The sequence below is a fragment of the Portunus trituberculatus genome, chromosome 41 (genome assembly GCF_017591435.1).
Source record: "Portunus trituberculatus isolate SZX2019 chromosome 41, ASM1759143v1, whole genome shotgun sequence".
In the NCBI taxonomy this organism is placed as follows: domain Eukaryota; kingdom Metazoa; phylum Arthropoda; class Malacostraca; order Decapoda; family Portunidae; genus Portunus; species Portunus trituberculatus.
In genome coordinates this window covers 42,339,844-42,354,683 of record NC_059295.1, presented here as the reverse complement: position 1 = coordinate 42,354,683, position 14,840 = coordinate 42,339,844, and the positions used below count along the sequence as shown (strand labels likewise).

Sequence of the window (14,840 nt, the reverse complement as noted above, 5' to 3'; positions counted from 1 at the left end):
TCATTATTTCCGATCTTCGGATAGGCCTGAGACCAGGCACACACCACACACCGGGACAACGAGGTCACAAGTCGATTTACATCCCGTACCTACTCACTGCTAGGTGAACAGGGGCTACACGTGAAAGGAGACACACCCAAATATCTCCACCCGGCCGGGGAATCGAACACCGGTCCTCTAGCTTGTGAAGCCAGCACTCTCACCACTGAGCTACCGGTGTGTGTGTGTGTGTGTGTGTGTGTTCGTGTCCGCCTATACACCTGTCCACCCTGGCAGGTCAGGTCATACTCCAAGGATACAGCCTGAGGAGGGACCATGGTGACGTCACGAGCAAAGGGGGAGCGCGTCCTTCCCGGGAGCCTACCCCGCTATACAGTATACTCGTACAGTCAAGGTCCTTCTGCTCACCTCCTTTGATATTTCAGCGGCAGCTTGATAAAAAGTAGTACCTGATATGAAACCCACGCTCCTGGACAAGCACGGCAGTTTACGCACACTGATGTCACCAACCACTAAAAACTTCAGTACAAAACACAATAATTCTAGTCATGTTTTTGTACAATATACAGACACCTACAGCAGCTTTGTGTGTGTGTGTGTGTGTGTGTGTGTGTGTGTGTGTGTGTGTGTGTGAGCAGTAAGAGATGTATTCACGAAGCGGTCCTATATAGCGTGTTCTCAGCTACGAAACATGTAGTTATCATTAACTACGTTCGTCTGTCATATTACTGTCTGTCCTCCCCGGATGATGAAACTGTCCAGCCCGTACCAGCTTGTAACTCGCTCCCACTACCAACGTCGCCTCCCCAGCAAAATCTTCAGCTCTAGAATTAATCACATGACGAAATTAATTAACTTATTGACATACAATTCAACATAAGATATTGTTTAGACCGTGCAGATATATTTTCTTTGTCACTCACCTAATGATTGAAGACTTGCGGAGTTACACACAGAAACGAGAAATGCACTCACCTGTGAAATTAAGGAGTCATAATATTTAGATACCTTGCTGCTGGGAGAAGCTACTGGAAAGTCCACTTGCGCAGCAGTGATGGCCTTGGCGATCGTCGAAAGAGCTAACCCTGCCACCAAACCATTTAAAGATTGTTTTTCAGAGGCGCTCATATGGGACCATATTTATCGTATTTTAAAGAATTACAAATCATCTTAAACACTGTTTCTCTTCTTTCAATACTCAAAAGCGAAGGAAATATTTATAGAAGCTATAAATCAGAAGTAAACGTGGTAGTAAACGGCAGGTTTTGCTTGTCTTTTAGCATCAGGTAAGTGCTAAATATAGCGGACCATTATGCCAGCCGGTTTAACTTATCATAACTTATGGTAAACGATTTATGATGGACCTTCTAAGATATGATATGCATCCGCATATCATAACATGTAGGCTTAGGAAAATATTTTATAATAGTTATCCATTACAAAAAATAGAAAACGTAACACAGAAAATGTTAATATATTTATGAGTAACTATAGTATAATTACTGAATTCATATGTTTGTTTCCTCTGTTCTCTCTACACATTTACTTTAACTAAAGAATGGTTGAGCGTATAAGGTAACTAGAGTAATTGTTCACCTAGTGGCATGATTTCTTAATTCAGGACACACTGCAATGACACCTTTTTTCACTAAAAACACGTCTTCATGTTGTCACTACTCCTGTCACCATGAAAGAGTGAATGCAACAAGTAACACTGTGTATTTATATAAGATAATTCGGTTTAAAATTAAATTTAACCAGTAAAAATTTGTCATATTTAATTAGGTGCCACAACGTAGCATATAGCATACTCCCATGCCAACGAAGTTGACTTCATCTTATGACCCAAAATCTCCAGTACTGACATAACATGAGTGACAATGGACTCACCGATAGTGTACTGTTGCTTTGTCTTGGTGCTGGCCTCATCCTGCTCTTCCCGCTCTCTTCACGTGGGCAGCAGCGAGTTCTGTAGAGTTGTCAGTGTCAAAACCCTCGCGTCACACACGAGGCAACCACTCAGTACTAACTGACGCCTGACTTGTATGGGTGGCACCAGACTGGACAAGTTTGGCAGAATCGGATACTGTTTAAGAGTCGGCCACCACTATTATTACCACACCTTAACGTACACAATAACAATCACCAAAGCACACAACAGACATGCAATCCACCCGTCCCACAGCCACAACAAGGCTGCCGCGGAGGAACACTGACGCTGGGTGGTTGATCAAACGCTCCGAAGCAAACCCGAACAACTTTTAAACACCGCAGTTTATTTGTTAGCTTCATTCATCTGTTTTTCCCTTTGGTTCTTTCCATTCTTCTCTCAGCGTGAAGGGGTAATGAAGAAGGCGCTGTGTATTTACTATCAAGTCATCTCAGAGAACTACGCCCGTGTCGGAGTCGATCATGTCACGTTCGACTCGAAGCGTCTGTTGGTCATCATGTGAACCTGTCCAAGTGCTCCAAAAACTGCGCCATTAGGATGTTAAGCAGATTTTTTATTTTTGTTTTCTTGTTTGTTTGTTTGTTTTTTACAACGATGTGATTGGAGTGTCCCATAGTGATGTGTAGCGTATGCGGCATAAAGATGGAAGGGAATTGTGTAGTAATGATTCATGAATGATAATTGGTTTCAGTACATGGGTGTGAACGACAACTACTCAGTCTTTTTTTTTTTTTCCTTTCTCCCTGTTTCCCACGATTTTGAGTTTTATCTTACCCATTCATTTGATCATAATTTATCTATAGCCTCAGTTAACCTCATAATCCAAGAGCAAGTATAGTGGGATGGAATATCACACTATCGTGAATATAAAACTTGTCAGTAAACCCAAAGTTATAGACTTGAAGTATTTATTCTGGACGTTTCGAAGGCCGCTGCCTTCATCTTCAACAGTACAAAGCTGAATGAAAAATACAAGCGAACTGAACCAAGAGAAGGGGGAGAGACAGAGGATGAGAGTAACGTGGCACAGTGTGATTAGCCAACCCCACCTGTCAGCTCCACCCGACTAAAACCCTATCAGGACCTGACCTGTCTTTACCACTAATCCCTAGATCTGGTAGAGATTTAGTCACCAGTGCTCTCATTAATGGATCTACCTCAAACATGCCTTTATTTAGATTATAATTCTTGTGCTTCTGTATACAAACTGATTCTAAAATCTTACGTTTTTTTAAATTGTTACATTTGAATAACATTTGACTGGAATCCCAATTAATTGAGCGGTCACTATCAAAAGCATGGATAAAATTGGCATTATTAGTGTGACAATTCCTTACACTTCTCTTGTGTTCTTTTAGCCTCACATCCAAGGATCTGCCTGTTTCTCCTATATAAACTAAGTTGCAATCTTTACAAGGAATTTTATATACACCTTCTTCAGCTTTAACTGTCACTCAAATTATTGTGAACAAGGATAGACTTGATGGTGGATGTGTACCTAAAAGCTATATTTACATCAAGATCTCTGCTGACTAACTCAATACTTTCAAGGCTTTTAACATACGGGAGACATAAATACGGTTTGGTATTGTCTGGGAGGGAACTAGGAGCAAAATACGTCTTTCTAGCCTTAAAATAACCTTTCTTTATTTTGCTCTTTATTCTGCTTTGTACTGCTGAAGATTAAGGCAGTGGCCGTCGAAACGTCCAGAATAAATACTTCAAATCTATAACTTTGGGTTTACTGACAAGCAAGTATATAGTGTTTATCACCGCAAGAAGCGGGCACTATAGATAAGCAAACCCTGATATACGGAGAGTTGAAATAGACAAGGAAATTCTGAGATGTAATTTTTTTTTTTTCTCGTCAGCCTGAACTCCACGCCCATCGTTACCATCTTTATGGTATACTTGCTACACCTAAAAAAAATCTTCGTGTTTTTTATTTATTGTTTTCGCTTCACTTAAACCTTAAAATTAGTCTTCTCTTGCTTAAATGCTTTGAGTCCCTCTACATCAGCCTCTGTTGTTGTTGCTGTTCCATGTGCACCTTCTAAAATGGAGTTGACTTGAAGTGCTGCTGAAAATTACGAGTGGCATAGAGAGAGGCACCAAGAAAGCCGCCACTAACAAGGAATCTCACTCTGTCCACGTCGATTGCCGAGGACTGCTGCAACTTTCATAATGAATAAAAGAAAATGTATGAATCAATAATATAAACACCCTTTCATAACAACTTCGACACAGTTGTTCAGCGCTAACACCAGATGTGTAAGTTAAGTAAACATTTGTGATTATATAATTGTAGAATGAATCGTATGCACAACAAATATACATAAAAGCAAAATGCGGTTATTTTTTTTTTTTTCATACAATATTCGTCTCGATGTGACTACGAGAAAAGCTTTGTGTATTTGCCAATCAGTCTACAGTGTTCGCCAAAACAACATCATAACTTACAAACATATCAGGCCACATACAAACAAGCAAATAATACAAGAAACATAACACACAATCCTACAATCCATCTGACCAAAACAATCCCTTTTATCATGACCAAACTTGTGGTGGCATCTGGTGGCGGGCGAGGCAAGCTAAGATGACGCAATGCAGCAGTAGGCTCTCTCTCTCTCTCTCTCTCTCTCTCTCTCTTGCAGGTGTTGCCCCCCAATGATAAGCACTTGAGCAGCAGGAGTCCTTGGCAACTCTCCTGCGGCACTAGTACTTAGGATCAGGTAAGGCGTGATGGTAGTAGTAGTAGTAGTAGGAGGAGGAGGAGGAGGAGGAGGCAGAGATGCATTGTTATTGTTTTACTCTCCATTCCTTTTTCCTTATCTTCCTCTTTTCTTAGACTTCTTAAATTTCTTAAACTATCTCATCATATTTTTTTTACTATACAAAAATTCATTGATTATATATATATATATATATATATATATATATATATATATATATATATATATATATATATATATTTTTTTTTTTTTTTTTTTTTTTTTTTAAGATACAAACAACCCAAGAATCTACCTAGGCCCAAGCGAGTATGCATATACACACGTCAGAGAACTTGCACAGACGATGACAAGAAACAATGCAATGTAGCAGCATGTTGGAAATGTTGCTCGTCTTCATTCCTTCCTTCCTTCTTTCCTTTTACTCCTCAATGACTGGCTCTCACATCCTCTTCTGGAACCTGCTTGCCACCTGCAGCTGGATCCAAGTTTTGTGGTAGCTTACTTTGCTGGCTCTCGATGTGTTGAGGGAGTGAAGACGGCAAACATGAGGCACTGCGTTCATTCAGCACCACGATGTATCCTACAATGTGTGAGAGGAGAATTAGTACACTGAGAAGGTTGAATGGCAGTGGTCGGAGAGAAGTTAAAAGAATAGTTATGAAGGGCAAAATACGAAATATCATCGGGTGCTATCTCTCAAAATGGAGATTGTGAAGAGAAGTCATTGCGGAAATGTGGTTCAATATATGGAGATTCTAAATAAAGATAAATACAACGGTGATTGTAATGATGGTGAGGATGATTATTTTGATGATATGAGAACGATAACGAACATGAAAAATACTATGAAAGATTAAAAAAAAAAAAAACCTACTCGGATATAACAAAGTACAGAAGAAGAAGAAGAAGAAGAAGAAGAGAAAAAAGAAGAACGGAACTGAATCCACCATCTGCTATTACTAGTGCCTACACACACACACACACACACACACACACACACACACACACACAGTCTTCCGCTCCTGCCGGGTTGGAATCTTCCGTCTTAAGCTTTACCTTAACTTTACTTGAGGTGAACAGAGGCCGCAGCGGAGGTGAATACAAGTTGTCTACGCCCTTGCAATGATGTCTGCCTTCTTCACTGTCTGTCTCCCTCAAACTTCTTTCACAAAACAGAAAAAAAGAAGAAAAAATCAGATGAACTGGTAGAAAAATAGTGGCAGTAGGATATAGAAGACAGTGCAGTGTTCGGTGTCACAGCTTTCATACGTAGAGGAGGTGACGCAGATCCTGGGAGCGACTCTCACACTGCAAACAAATGACTATCACATTAAGCGGCCATTACTCATTGTTAAGATTTCCTCTCCTAACGTGACACTGGTATGTTTACAGTAGTTTTTTTCTTTGCTTGTCGCAGGAATTACTTGATTCATGTTATTCTGTAGTCTGAAATTAGACAAGATGGAATTACAAAATGATAAACACATGGTCATCTGTAAACAAAAAAACTTGATGTTCAAAAGTTCCTGCTGCATGTCTTGCATGTTTATTCTACTGTTACCAAAGAAATAGAGATAAACGTACCTATGGATTTATACGTACCATATTTCCTAATTAAAAAAAAAAGCAGCAACACACACGCACACGCACACACACAAGCACACGCACGCACACACACAAAAAAAAAATAAGTAAATGAATAGATAAATAAATAAAATAAATAAAAAATTTCCCGACATATATCTTGCATGATAATAACACTTTCAATATTCCCAAGTCTATAAAACAGCCCGTGTTATTATCTTCTGTTAAACGAACCAATCCTTATGAGCACTGAACACAACACAGAAACATGAGTAAAACCGCCAAAAAAACATAGTAACAACAAAACCTAGCGTCCAAAACAGCTCCCACGACAACACCAGCCTGTACACACCACGCCATCACCCACTTTTTTTCCCCTTTCCTTATTAGAGTTAATGACATCCATCCGCCTCGACCGCCGTGCACCACCGCCATCATCACCATCACCCAACGCCACCAAGGCCTTTATTCTGAAACACTTGGCTCTCTCACCACGACTCTTTTCACAGGGCACAGAGATGATAAGCCGGGTTTCCAAGAGTGTTTTAAAATCTTGTTAATACTGTAGAAATTTCATAAATCTGCTCCTAAAACCACAAAAACACTGGAAAAAATTCGTGTCACGTCTACTGGAGTGTTTTCAATGTATAGTGAAGGTGCAGCGCAGGAGTGTTTCAGGAAGAATGTGGTCCCATGTCTTCGTCGACTCTGTGGCTGCTGCTGCTGTTGTTGTTGCCTCTGCTGCAGCTAGTGCTCTTGTTATTCCTCCTCCTCTTACTCTTTATTGCCTCATTCCTCCTCATCAGCGTTATCATCATCATCGTCAGCCATTACCAACATTACGCCTCCTTTTCCGCACAGATGGCCCGGGGAGTGATGTCACAAAGTTCGGTGAAAACGGAAACCTGATAGAAGTCAATATATATGAACTGTCATTGGTTAGTTTACACACACCGAGAGTTTAGCAAAGGGCGAGAAGATGTGAGGGTGTGTGATAGGTGAAGTATGTGTATTTATCTGTACTCTAATCAACTTTTATTTTATTTTCTTATTTATTCATCTATCTATTGTCTTCTTTAGTTACATTTAGTTAACCATCATTGCCCCTTTACCTGAAAAGTCTATTGCAGTTCCGCATTGCACTCAGCACCAACATGCTTCACCAAAATGCCACTATCAATGTTTTATTCACTTATAAATTCTCTCTTTTAATATTAATATATGCAAGTTCTTATTCAGTCCATCCGCCGACCTGCTTTTCTTGTATTTCCTCTATAATGTGTCTATATACAGGTTACTTTGATTATTTCTACATTTTTTTCATTCAGAGAGAGAGAGAGAGAGAGGGGAAGGCGGAGAGACAATGGGTTGCTCCATAGATTCATTACATCCGAAGACTCACTATCAAAGAACACTTGATACACACATACACACACACACACACACACACACGCCCGGTAGCTCAGTGGTTAGAGCGCTGGCTTCACAAGCCAGAGGACCGGGGTTCGATTCCCCGGCCGGGTGGAGATATTTGGGTGTGTCTCCTTTCACGTGTAGCCCCTGTTCACCTAATAGTGAGTAGGTACGGGATGTAAATCGAGGAGTTGTGACCTTGTTGTCCCGGTGTGTGGTGTGTGCCTGGTCTCAGGCCTATCCCAAGATCGGAAATAATGAGCTCTGAGCTCGTTCTGTAGGGTAACGTCTGGCTGTCTCGTCAGAGACTGCAGCAGATCAAACAGTGAAACACACACACACAAAGGCAAATAAATTCTGATGAATACATAATAAAACAAATGAATAGATAAATAAGTAAATAAATAAATAAATAAAACAAAAGAGAAACTCTAAAACAAATGAATGAAAGAAATGAAAGTAAAAAAAAAAAACATGAAAATAAAGATGAAATGAAAATATACAAAGGAGAAGAAGCAAAGCTGTTCTGTCAGCCAGTAAGGATGGAAGAGACCAACTTTACATCCGGGGGTCTATGATTGGTGTTCCAGTGTCGCGGCGCCAATACTCGATGCATGATATCACTTGGCGGATACATCTGCTGGACACACACCATTCTGTAGACACTTGTTTTGGCTGTCATTTCTCATTGCTACATTTCATCATTTATTAATTTCCAGTGGTAGTGCATGCATCCTTACGACGCCTTGAATGTAAGCGAAACGAGAAATCAGAGCAGTGAAAGAGTTAACCATGGAAAGAGGGAAAAGTTCAATCCTAGATATCTTTTCGAGCAATTACTCCGTTCATTGCAAATATCCGATCCGCTGTCGTTGTCTTTGAAAACCCAAGACCAGCACTATAGGAGACATGGATACTGTATGTCATATAGAAATATCATAATGGCAGTATGTACACAGTGTGGTAATGTATGATAATATTCCTCAGACTTCCAAGATTCACTTTACATTATACTATACACTAAAGAATATCTCATCTTCTTTAACCCTTTTACCGATATTTGATACATTTTTTTTTTTTTTTGTCCTTTATCACTAACTTTTCCGGGACATTTCTTACTTCACAGCTGCTTAAAATGTTATACAGGTTTGAAATAAGAAAGAAAAAAGAAATTCAGCTCTTTCTGAGTGTTTAAAATGATTTCATACATAGATTTTAGTGCTGTGAACTGTTGCATATCGCACTGAAAAGCTTAAGTATCCTTTCATTATATCTATTTGGTGGTTTAAGAATAATGAAAAAATAAGAAAAACGATTTATTGCGATGAGTATGAGATAAAAAATCATTTTCAAAATAATGTTGGAGTTTGAGGATTGACTGATTGAACATATACAAAGAAGAGCTTTGTATGACACGAAAAACCAGAGAAGAAAACTTTGAGATAACAGCACTCTGGTGTGATACATTAGAGATACTTATACAATAATGTTCCCAGACTCAATAATGAAAAGTGAAAAATAACTTGTCTACTTTCTTTTTATTCCACATATGCGCTAACACTTCCGATATTCAATCAACATAACCTAGAATCAATCTTATATGTAATTTTCGCAAGATTTCGGTAAACAAACAATATTCTCATTTTCGAACCTAACTGGAGATATAGACTCACATAAGCGTACATTTCACCTCGAGGGCAGCTGTTATCTCACTGAGGCGCAGCGAGACACGTAACCAAAGACGGCAACTGCTGAGGAGCTGAGGTGGCGGTTTTCATTACAAGAAAATATTGTACAAGAGTTTTTAAACACGTAAATGAAAATGTAAAATGAAATATATTTTACATTACTATGAATAAAAACAAATGATCAAAATACATTAAGAAAAAAAAAAAAACTCGCAGAAAAGAAAAAAAATATTTACTAAAGAAAAAAATGGAAAATTAGATGAGGGTTCGTTATTGTTGAAATTAACTTGTCTAAGAATAAACAAGAATTCTGTTATTCTCTTGCCAAAGAAAGGTGTTTACAGATTTAGCTGCTATACTGAAATCCTCTCCTCCGATATAACGATCAGTGGAGTGACCCGGACTGGTGACAAGAGGCCGCTGTGAATCAGCCTTCCTGCTCTGAAAGGAATATGTGAGATTTTGCTCAAATATTGGCATTTTATATATATATATATATATATATATATATATATATATATATATATATATATATATATATATATATATATATATATATATATAAATATGTGAAATGTATGTATGTATATATATATATATATATATATATATATATATATATATATATATATATATATATATATATATATATATATATATATATATATACATATACTATACACAAAATATTAGGCTATTATTATGCGATACGAAAATTATTTTTAATTCCATTCTTGCGTCATCACCAGTCCCTCCACAAAACCTCCATATCGCCCGCAAGGTTACCCCATTAGTATGTTACGAAGGGTAGTAACACTGGACTTAAAGAGTAATAAAATCTACATGCATTGCTGTTAATTAAATAGACCTAAATAATATGAAGGATCTCATTAGTGTTTCATTCTCTTCCACTCAGTTCCAAGCTCTTTTGTTTTTAGTTGCGCTTTGAAGTGTGAGAAGTGTTATTTACCCAAGCCTCGCCAGAGCTACATAGGAAATTGCTCTCGTCCTTTGCATCTTTTATAAGGAGAGAGAGAGAGAGAGAGAGAGAGAGAGAGAGAGAGAGAGAGAGAGAGAGAGAGAGAGAGAGACAGGGTATAAACTGCAAAACAATGTCATCGAATATAATTAAATGAAGATTACCATCACAATACATGAATAAATAAATACTCATTAAGAGATGAGTTTTCCTAAACCAACTAAATAAGTAGTAGTAGTAGTAGTAGTAGTAGTAGTAGTAGTAGTAGTAGTAGTAGTAGTAGTAGTAGTAGTAGTAGTTGTTGTTGTTGTTGTTGTAGTAGTAGTTGCAATAATGATAACAACATCAATAATAATAACAATAATGATAATAATGATAATGATAATAATAATAATAGTAATGATAATAATAATAATAATAATAATAATAATAATAATAATAATAATAATAATAATAATAATAATAATGACAACAGACAAAGCAAACAAACACAGGCCTGGAGTCAGTAACGGAAAGCGACACTTGACGACGAAAGCGGAAATTTTTTAACCATGATGGAGAGAGAGAGAGAGAGAGAGAGAGAGAGAGAGAGAGAGAGAGAGAAAGTGTCATGAGTTGGCGAATGCGACGGAAAATAATTGTTTCATTATTATATTGCCATTTTGTTTTCTCTTCACTTTTGTAGTGTGTGTGTGTGTGTGTGTGTGTGTGTGTGTGTGTGTGTGTGTGTGTGTGTGTGTGTGTGTGTGTGTGTGTGTGTGTGTGAAGTTATTGAAAGGCTAGCTTAAAAACATCAAAGAAAACCGCATAAGATTAACTATGATTTATAGTTATTATTATTGTTTTATCATCATTATTATTATTATTATTATTATTATTATTATTATTATTATTATTATTATTATTATTATCATTATCCTTATTATTATTTTCATCATCACCATCATCATCATCATCACCATCATTACTATGAGGAAACGGAATAAGAAATATAACTAAACACACACACACACACACACACACACACACACATAGATTATCTTATATTCTGTTGTCTTTATTTCCTAGTAATTTATCTATCTTCTTTCATTATTATTTCGTACGCTGTATTCTTGTACTCGTATTTATTTTGTAATCACTAATTTATTTATTGATTTATCTGATCGTCTATGTTTGCCGTGATCAGAGCGTTCCTCACTTTTCCTGCTACGTCAACTTGTAATTTTTTTCCTATCTTTTCACATGAAGTCTGCTTTCCCTTACTTTTCTCCCTCTTTATCACTATTCTTTTTCCTATTTCAAGTTTATTGAGAACCTTTGCTTTTTTTTTCCTAGGTTTCACTTCTAGAATTTTATTTTCTTCTATTCTCTTTCCTGCATGATATCTTTCTTGCATCATTTCTATTGCTTTATCGTTTATCTCTTTTCCTTTGTATTAACTCCATCTTGAAACATTTACGCTGTCCCTTTTGAAATGCAATATTTCCCTTCCTCACCCCCACCCGAGGTTTATCTATACGTTTCTTATTCTTCATCTCTTTCTACATTTTTTTTTTTTCCTATCTCATTTAGCGTTATTCATATTTTCTTAAGTTCCCCTTCTAGCATATATTTTTCTTTCATGTAATGGTTTGTGTACGAACAGACGAGAACGCAGGTGTCTCAAAGCATTTTAGCTCTTTCCTTCATTAGACCAGAGGGTTCGCCAGCACTTGCGTGACGAAAAAAAATGTTTACGTGATAGATGCACAGACTGCTTAAGTGGAAAAGGAGGTGGAGGATGAGGACGAGGAGAAAAAAGAGAAAAAGAAGGAAGAAAGAAGGAAAAGAAAATGATGATGGTAAAGATCTTTGTTCGGTACACATTCATCACCACAAGGAGTTAATCAGACTGGAACTGGCACCTCATAATACGTTCAGGAGCTTCAATTCAAGTGGAACATTTTGGCTGGGTAACTTACGAAAGAGACAGTGGTCCTTCATTCGGCGAGCTTGGCTGTATAGATCGTGTAGCATTTAGCAATATACATTTATCAGTTTTGAGTGTTGGCATGGGGATAGTATAGCGCTGACCTTATGGAGAACGTTGGTCAGTTCTCTCCGCCGTCTCTTACGTTACTTATTTACCGGCCATCATTGCATGACTGGCTGGACAACTGTTCGTACCGGCAAGAATGGCAACTCAAGGACTGTACACTCAAAGGCTTGGGCGTCCTGTCTCAACTATTGTTAACAGCTAGGTTTTTGTATATTACTCGAATTTTCAAGGGTATCTTTTTTTCATAGTTTAATATAGATTCTCATCATCAACTGAATGAACGTCGATAAGAGCCCGATCGATCATCCTTATGGCCTTTGAAGACCGTCTTTACAAGGACAAGAGCGTTACAAAATACGGGACTCCAGACACATTGGAATCCCAGAACGACGAATTTCATTCCCTCTGTGTTACTTAGCCACAGTGGATCTGGTGGTAGTACAGCCAGCCACTCCACTACAGAAAGATCTTGGGTTACATAGACCATGGCGCCACACACTAGGACAGCGAGCTCACATCACTGACTTACCAATTCATGAACAAGGACTATGCACTGAGAGACCCGACCATCTGTCTCGACGCGCCAGACAATAAATCGGACTTATTGTGAGACAGACATGCTAATAGCTACACAATGCGGGACGTATAAGTATGTATGCTGCGTAACAGTCTAATAATAATAACAATAACAATAATAAAATGATAATGATAATAATAATAATAATAATAATAATAATAATAATAATAATAATAATAATAATAATAATAATAATAACAAAAATAACAATAACAATAATAATAATGATAATAATAATAATAATAATAATAATAATAATAATAATAATAATAATAATAATAATAATAATAACAATAATACTAATATTAAACAATATCTACCTATAGTATCATGGCACCGCATTTGCTATATTCCAAGAGCAAGTTGGTTTCATCCCCGCCTTCCCTGGACACACAGCCACACTGCTCTGGAGGAATGTTCGGTGGCTGGGGAAGGACGCCGGGAGAGGCTCCAACTACATAACTCCATGTTCTCTCGACCAAGGAGACTCAATGAAACCACTCGGCAACCTTCACTGCCTCACTAACCACTTGTATCTCGGTGACCAATTACACACACACACACACACACACACACACACACACACACACACACACACACACTGCGATTCTTTAAATTAACTCGTCCTCCGTCTTTCCCATCGAGAGAGAGAGAGAGAGAGAGAGAGAGAGAGAGAGAGAGAGAGAGAGTCACATTCTGACATAACATCCGTGCAACTTGAGAATAACGCGTGCAGTTAGTACGTTGCTACCTTCTCACCTGTTACCTGAGCGGCGACTGCAGATGACGATATTGATAATCCGTGGAGCATTACGGAGGTGAGGGAGTGTGTGTGTGTGTGTGTGTGTGTGTGTGTGTGTGTGTGTTGCTCAGCTTTTTTTCCCCGGTTTCTTGACGTATATATCGTGTCTGCGATTCTGCTTCTGTTTTGATCTATCTTATCATGTGTGTGTGCTTGTGTGTGTATAGGGGGGCGGCGAGGGCTGCACACACACACACACACACACACACACACACACACACACACACACACACGTCCATCCACGGCACTGCCCTCAGGATGACTGCCGCCCCTCGCCCTCCATGCCTGCCCTCCGCGAATCGGATGCCCGGAGTCAAACTTAATGGGATAATCGTGCTGTCATTGTCCGTTCCTCCCCCTCTCTCTCTCTCTCTCTCTCTCTCTCTCTCTCTCTCTCTCTCTCTTCGTTTTTCGCCCTCCATTTCTCTCTTTAAGCCTCATAAACTCATTGAGCAGAACGCAACATAGGTTTTTCTTTTTCTTTTTCTTTTCCTTTTTATTCATATTTTTCCATTTGAGTTAACAGTTTTTCGAGTGCGTTTCAAGGAAGCGTGTTCATCGGGGTGTTGAGTGAGACGGAAGGTTTGGGAACGTGGACGCAAGGTTGTGAAAATTCCTTCATACCCAACACGGCAGCAATGGGCGGGGCCTCAGTGGCAGCCCTGTGGTACCCCAGTAATGCCACCAGCTCTTCCCCTCGCTGTTTTCCCCTCTTCCTCCTCCTCCTCCTCCTCCTCCTCCTCCTCCTCTCACAGCGCTGGTAATAAACTTCATCCTCCTCTCTCTAACTTCCTTTTCTTTTTTTTAATTTATTTCCTCTTTTAAGTCTCTCTCTCTCTCTCTCTCTCTCTCTCTCTCTCTCTCTCTCTCTCTCTCTCTCTTACATTCATGACAACTCTCACACATCCCCTCTCTCTCTCCCTCTACTCTCTCTCTCCTCCTCCTTTCTCCCTCTCTCACTTAGAAGCTCCGCCCACTTTTGCCCACTCCCTCCATCCCTCATGCCCCTGCCCACCCTCCTTCCCTCCCTCCTTCCCTCCTTCCTCCTACTTCCCCTCGTTTCCTCCCTCATT

General features: G+C 38.8%; 1 long non-coding RNA gene across 1 annotated transcript; it reads right to left on the bottom strand.

Annotated features, from left to right (window-relative positions):
- Positions 1 to 4,973: 4,973 nt before the first annotated feature.
- LOC123516877 lies at positions 4,974 to 14,005 on the bottom strand. Its single transcript, XR_006678311.1, has 3 exons — positions 13,725 to 14,005; positions 5,743 to 5,848; positions 4,974 to 5,266 (listed from the first exon to the last, which is right to left on the bottom strand). It is a non-coding gene; the product is annotated as an uncharacterized LOC123516877 (long non-coding RNA).
- Positions 14,006 to 14,840: the final 835 nt, after the last annotated feature.